This window comes from Oxyura jamaicensis, chromosome 2 (assembly GCF_011077185.1).
Source record: "Oxyura jamaicensis isolate SHBP4307 breed ruddy duck chromosome 2, BPBGC_Ojam_1.0, whole genome shotgun sequence".
Taxonomy (NCBI): Eukaryota; Metazoa; Chordata; class Aves; order Anseriformes; family Anatidae; genus Oxyura; species Oxyura jamaicensis.
Genome location: NC_048894.1, coordinates 31,672,687 through 31,680,273, shown reverse-complemented (window position 1 = coordinate 31,680,273; position 7,587 = coordinate 31,672,687). Strand labels below are relative to the sequence as shown.

Genomic DNA, 7,587 nt, shown 5'->3' with positions numbered 1-7,587 from the left:
AACAGGTTGCCTTTCTCTGGAAGAGAAATAATATTTCTGCCCTTTACTGGTAAACAACAAGCAATTTTAAAATATTATTTGAGTTTACATTTTTAAACAAGTGTAACAGCTGTGCAGTTATTAAACAAAGCGTTGTTTCTTTCTCCGTCTCTTTGTTTTTATGATTCCTTGCATTATCTATTTTTTTCAGGTAGAATCTCACCCTGCAACGGGAACAAATCCAGGAGGTAACAGCCAGCAGAAGGAATTTTTGTGAGGTGTCTTCTGAGAGCATTTCCCACATGACTCTGACAAGGTATGCAATTAATATAACACCATAGGTCATATTTCCAGCCTTTCCAGATAATCTGGCGTTCTCCCTGGGGTACGTGTGTCTGGTTAGCTGAGTAGGGAGGAAGCAAAGTCTTTGATGTGCGAACCTGAGCAGCCAGGTCAAGGAACACAGTTAAAAGAAATCCTGCTTGTCCTAAAACAATATCCTAATGACAGCTAAATAAAGGCTTTTGAACTTGTAATGGGAGCTTCCATTAAAAGAAAAGTTAAAAAAAAAATAGATGGAAAATTCCATTCCCTACTCCGGTTGAGTTTTAATGGCTGAAGCCTTCACAGTGACAGAGGGTAAACTGTGTTCCAGTGCTAATGTTTGTGTGCTTATTATTCCACTGTAAGAGACTGGTAATCACTATTTGCATTTAGCTTTCTGGATCGGAAGCATATTATGCCATTTCATCTGAGTGCACCTTTTTCCTAATACTGAACAGCAAGCATTTGGTTGTAAGAATAAGACTAAAATAGCTGTTTTGATGCTTAAATGGATGAAGTTGTGCAGCTCTGAATGCTAATCAGCTGCAGGTAAAAAATGTTTCCTCTTGTGAGAGTTTGCTAAATGTGCTAGCTTGAGCTAAAAATAACCAGCTGACCTGCCTTCATCACAATAACCTTGCAGAACTTGTTTCTCCTTGCATGACTGAAGAGCAGGTGATATAGTCATATATTTTAAGGCAGAAGGAGGTTGTTTTGCTCATCTAGAAATGGGATTAATACTAGAATACGTTTCTGTACCTGACGTGGAAAACATGCTTTGTGAAGCAGCATTTGCACATAAAAATCATTCAAATGCACAAGTCGATTGAGGAATTCTCCGATTGTTCTTTGTAACAAACCACCACTGTATTATTATACATGCTTAGCATTCTCGTATGTTGCTATGATACAGAGACGCTAACTTGAGGCAAAATGGTGCCAGCAGGCTACTGACCATCCGAGCAGCCGAGGGCCTGACATTCACTATCTGCTAGGAAGCGATGGAAATGAGGTTTGGTTCTTGTCGGAGGCATCAGCTAAGTGTCCCTGCAACAAGGCTTCTCCATGCGAGATAAAAGCTGGTCTTGATGGAAATGGAAAGAGAGAGGCTTGCTTTCTGATCCCCACGAAGGTGCTGCAGAAAAGGAATTGGGAAATACATAAAATACAATCAGTAAGCCTGTCAGATTCAGACATATACACACTAGAATTGGCCAAAAATGGATTAACAAAGAAGAAATTGCATTTAAACTAGAAAAAGGTTATCTGTAATCCCTCTCTTTCTCAAGTACATTTGCTCCCCTTTCATTCCCTCATTACAGGATGACTTAGCTGCTATTTGAAAAAAGTTTCACCCTCTGTTGGCCCATTCTATTGCAGGGAAGGCAGCTGCAGTTGTTTATTGCTCTTAAATACAGTGGAGATGGTACTTTGTGACTAGAAAGATGACTACACAGGAACACTGGCAACAGATTTGTTTTGAATCTTGCTCTGCAAATGATCTCTGCAGGGTGAAATTGCATTTCATTGAAAAATAGTGTCATGGATACAGGAGTACAGTTTGTCTTTATCATGTTCTTTTTTATGTGAAACTTGATAAACTTGGAAGTGAATATTTTCATACACATGTCAACAATATTAAGTGGAATGCAATTTCTTTTTAGTAAAATGCTGTGGGTGCTGGATTTTAGGAAGTAAAAGATATGATCACAAAAACAGGCCTTCAAGAACCCGTAGATGTTATCTAGCCCATGCTCCTATGTTAGATCTGCTGTGCCTTAGCATTGTTGAGAGAGGGTTTGCCTTGCTTTGCTCTCAGAAATATCTAATCACGATGGTTACACAACCTCTTATGACATGTGTTTGATTACTTAACAATCCCTACACCTAGAGTGGACTGGTCTAATTGAAGCTTTCCTCTGATGCCTTGCAGAAAGGCCTATGCAGTTAGGAGACGTGTTGCAGCCTACAAGACAGACACTGCCCTACACCAAGCAGAAATATGAAAGGCTGAAAATGAAAAAAAAAAAAAAAAGTTTGCATGTAAAATAAACAAAAAAATAGAGCCGACCATAAACTTAAGATGAAATACTCTTCTATAGCTGTCTATTTGATTTCTGCATATTTCTCTGCATCACCTACAATCCTAACAGAATATTCTTTTGGAAAGCTGTACGTATGTATTTCTTTGCTTTCCTCAAGAAACTTCTTTATTCTCTAGATTCTTTCTCTCTGCTCCACATGCTGACATACAGAATGGAGACTCCCAATTCCCACTTTTCATAATGTTTTGGATTCAGTCAAGCTCTCAGATCAAATCTTTCATGTACTTAATATTCCACATATTAAATACTATAGGAAATATTAATTACAGATACATCTAATTAAGGCTGTCATCTCCAGTGTATTCTTAGCTAGAGAACAAACAGGTCTTGTTTGGCTCATCTGTGATGAAGGGTATCAGAAAAAAAGAGATAGGCTTTATCCAGGCATAATTGCGAAGAGATGCTCCTCTTCCCCCTGTCTTTCAGGTACATACATGTTCATGAGAGGTCCCTCTCCTACATTTTAAGTCCCAAACTTCTTGTCCAATCACCAGTGCATGTGGAGAATAATGCATTCTTTCCTCTTCGTGAGTCTTCTACATCTTTGCAGAGTTAAGTGTCAGTGTATGAGCTTGTGGAGCAAGATATCTGAACTCTTCTGACTTCTTTGCAGGTTTTAATAATTCTTAGACATTTTTCCCCATAAGAGACTCTGAACCTGTTAAAGATCACATTCCCTAAAATCGAGTGTCTTGAAGAGAGCAGCTGTTGAGTCTCTAAATACAAATCCCATGTAGATATAAACCTTCCTTCATATTTTCTAGAATTTTACCTGCTTCATAGAAAACTGCAAATTACATGTTAAAAATTACATGTTTTCTTAAGTTTGAAATTTCTGTTTTTCCAAGAGTGTTTCTGTACTCTTTTGAAGTTTGGGATTAAAGTTATTGGCATTTTCATTTTAAAAATTATAAAGGCTAATGACAGTCCTGACCTCTCAGTGGACATGACCTGTACTCCTTGATCCCTTCAGACTCAATAGTGATTGTCTGCTGCCAAAGTTATTTGAGATTTCTTAGAATAAATCTGGTACATAGCTTTGTTCAAGTGTGAACCTTCCGAGGAAAAAAAAGTCATAGACTCAAACAGAAGCTTTCTGCAAACATGGCAACTGTTAGAGAGATTGAATGGAAGAAAATAAAGGGCTGAAGATTTTGCAGTTCAAATTATAACTTCTTGAAAGAGAAGGGCACCTGGCCTTGGAAGTTCCTTAGTCAGACACGATGGTGGTTCACATACATCATGGGGCCTAACACGCTTTGATTTATTTCTGTGAAGAGAAACATTTTTTAAAAGCTGTAAACAAGTAACATGATAGACTAATTAGTCATGCAATACAGCACTGCTGATCCGTAGTTTATTTTCAACAGTAATGTTAATCACTACAGAGCAGATGTATTAAAGGTGACCTGAGGTTAAAACAGAGAATACAAAATAATGAAGTAGAGCAGTAGCTGATAACCTGGAGAACTTCGTGATTTATAATTCTGAGAGAGGTTGTTGTGGGTTTCTGCATCAACTTCACGCAAGTCTATTTCCCCTTTCATCAGACGCTCTTTGATCATGGTGATGTTTACTTTGCATTAATTTTATCTGCCTTTGGAGGTAAGGTAACTCTGATAAGAGCCAATTAGTTTTGCACCATCAAGAAGAACAATGAATTGTGACTTGGCAAAACAAAGATAAAATTAACCATTTGCCTAAATGGTGCTTTCTCATTGTTGTTTTCTCATAAGGCTTGTTCTGTAACGTTCAGCTCCATGAACAAAATAGCTCAGGATATGCAAGTTTACCTAGAGTAAAACATGTTCTGAAAGGAACACTACACTAATGTAGCACTACTGCCCAGTAATTCAATGCTAATTTTCCACAAGCCATTAGATCTGTCTACAGATTGTGTTTCACGCACATGAATAAGTGATGCAGTGAGAAATAAGCTAGCATTTCATTTCTTGTGGCTAAAGCTTTTTAACTAAGTAAAATGAGTTTGCTGGGAGATGCTTTTTCCACACAAATGTAACAATACTATCTTTTACAAAAATATTATTGCAAGTCTTTTGCAGAGGAGTAAGTCAACTTGCATGCTGGAGTGAAGCAAACTCAAAACAACAGACAGAAAACTTTGCAAATATTTTTGCAAAAAGAACATTTATGGAGGAATCCAATATGCAACTAGCTTCTCAGAATTACAACCACCGCTGTAACACAGGTAAGCTGTTATTCATATTTACAAGAACTATGAAAAGAACTATGCATTTTGGATGTTAGTTTAGGGTAGCGTCATATTTATAAATGGTACTGGGGGAGGCATACAGTAAAACACAGATTTCCTAGCAAGTTATTGGAATGTGTGTCAAGCTTTTTTTTTTTTTTTTTTTTTTTTTTAATACAGAAAATGGAGAAGACAGGTAAAGGGAGATTCTCCCAAATTCCCTCTAATGTAATTAGGAGCAGTAAAGGGTAACTAGTAAGAATAGCAAGGCTTCTGTCCTTGTCAAGTTGGATGAAAAAGGTGAAACTGAAGAGTTCACTATCTTTAGAAAGTGAAGATGGAATTTAACAACAGGTACACTTCAGTAGACACAGAGATTTGGTTGATACAGTCATAGTGACATAAGGAAATCTAAGAAAAAGAGATCAACCTAAGGAATAAACAGATAAATAATATAAAAAACCCTGGAGAAAAAAAAAAAAAAAAAAGGAAAAAAAAAAAATGTAAGCAGAAGACTTATTTCCTCAGATAAATGATGTTAAACAAAAATATAAGCACACGTATACATTACCCCAAAGTAGAGGAAATATAGTAAAGGTAGAAAGAAACATACCAGCCTAAATCATGAATTCCTCAATAAACTCAAAAATGTGAAGGAAACATATGATGAAAGAAAGGGAAGAAAATGGAAACTGAGTTAACCTTTAATTATCAGAATAAAAGAACACAGATATGCAAGGCAAAAAACAGGAACACAAAATAAATTTAAATAAAAAAGAGAAACCAAAGGTAACAAGAAACAATTTCACAAGCAATAATAAGGTGATGAGAAAGCAAAATATTGGTTTGTTACTGAACAAGGAAGGTCAACAGGCTTTAAGTCTTCTTTAATTAAATGTCTTTACTAAGACAACCAACTGATAGCAAAGGCCTAGAAAATTAATACCAGGAACAGCAGAGTAAGTTTTCAATTTTAGATGAACTTTATCATCTTATACATAAAGACCTGAACAACACAGCTGCAAAACTTATCAAGTATATTTAGAAATTTACAAAAGACAGAGTATTTTCTAGGAGACTGGAAAACAAAAAGTATACATAATGCCTATGTTCAAAAATAATAATGAAAGAGGGCTGATAAACTCTAGAACTGTTATTAATTTCACTGTTCAGAATAATTATGATATAAAGCAAAGGAACCATCTTTAGGATACAGAACTGTATTTCTAAAAACAAATAAGCAAAAACAAGCTGCAGACAACTGAAGTTTTTACAAAGAACTTAGTGTCAAATGAATTTATTTTCCTTTATAAAAGGCCTTGCTCTTACAGGAAAATAAACTTTTTTTTCCTAAACTTGGTGCAATGAAGAAATCCCACTGACCAGCATTATTTTACATGGAAACAGGGCAAATATGGCCCAGGTGAAACTGCCATAAACGTGTGCAAACTGTTATATAATATAGCTTAAAAAAATGTATTTTTCACTGGCAAAATAAAGGGATATAACAAATGTAAAGGTGGCCTGTCTCACATTCTAGTCAATGCTTTGTGCAGCCTGGATGGTTGAATAGAGAGTTATACAGAGAATTACTGTACCTGAGGAAAAGATGGTCCTAGAAGGAACTGTCTGGAGCACAAGATCAGAAGTCAAAAGGTGTTGACAAATTATCAGGAAAACCTGAAAAAAAGGTGAAATACAGCAGTGAAAGTGAAAACATCACGCTTGGGCAAAAAGAGTGCAAAAATACGCGATGTTTAGGTAATGTTACTTCGAAGCAAGATCTTAGAGATATATGCTATTAAAAGGCGAGCATGAGCTAGTAGCAATATCATGCTGCTATGAAAAGGCCAAACATCACATTGAAATCAATTAACAGCAATGGCCTGCAGACCTGGCACAACATTCCTACTCTGCTCTGATGGATCGATTAACCTACCTCCCAAGGTTGCATCTACTCCTATCTATAACAGTGTACTACCAAGTACTCTGTTATAATATGTGATTTACTTCATCAGAACAACAATCCCTGTGAATCCGTGTGGTGTTGATTTAAGGCCAAAATTCTGAGAAAGGCCTAAATTATCCAACTACTGCAGAATTCAAACAGGTTTGGGTGCTGATGGTTTCAGAGTTCCTGGAATGCTTCTGCTTTGTATATCAAGAACCCAGTGGAACCATAACTCAACAACAACAACAAAGTCACTTTTGAAAGTATCAAAATATTTTAGTAATTAATACTTGGATTAGAACAGATATTTTTTGCTTAATTACTTCTGTTTGTGATATATTCCTATAGCACAATTCACAGTCCAGATTTTATTCATTTGGGAATCTCCTTTTGTGTAACTATTACTACATTTTGGTCTCGTTTTTCTTTCAATAAAGCCTGCATTTCTCTGATAAATGCCACTGCTTCAATGAGACATTTCCTTCCCTTTATCTTCTGTATTTGTAAGGAGAGTTTGGAAATGGCCAAGTCCATCATTATCAGAAGAGCCATTGTCTCTCATTTTTAGTGTGTTATTTTTCAAAAAATATATATTGGAATTAAACTAATTTTTCACAGCTTCTTTGAATTTTTACGTATTATAAACTTTCATATCTTCAAAAAAGTCCTGAGACCAGTAATAGCTTAAACTAGTAAAGAAAAGTTACATTGCATAGCAATTATTGAATACAACTAATTAATTCACTTTAGAAATGGTAGCTAAAAAAATGCAAAATTCACCCACAAAACTATGACAGGCTTTATTTTGACATTCAATATTTCCATTTAATAGGAAGATTAGGTCTCTTACAGTTCCTTATTTCCGTAATAGAGAACACAGGATTACACGGAATGGATAGCCTAAGCTAAGAGCAGTGATCTGGGCAGAAGATAACAGTTTCATAGCAGTCTTTCCATAGTGAAGTTTCAACATGAGAAAAAAAAAAAAAAAAGCTGTTCTTCTAGAACACAGACTA

At 35.8% G+C, this 7,587-nt stretch overlaps 1 long non-coding RNA gene across 1 annotated transcript; it reads left to right on the top strand.

The window, feature by feature from the left end:
- LOC118161306 lies at nt 1–2,170 on the top strand. Its single transcript, XR_004747934.1, has 3 exons — nt 1–49; nt 191–295; nt 1,684–2,170. It is a non-coding gene; the product is annotated as an uncharacterized LOC118161306 (long non-coding RNA).
- The last annotated feature ends 5,417 nt before the right edge of the window (nt 2,171–7,587 follow it).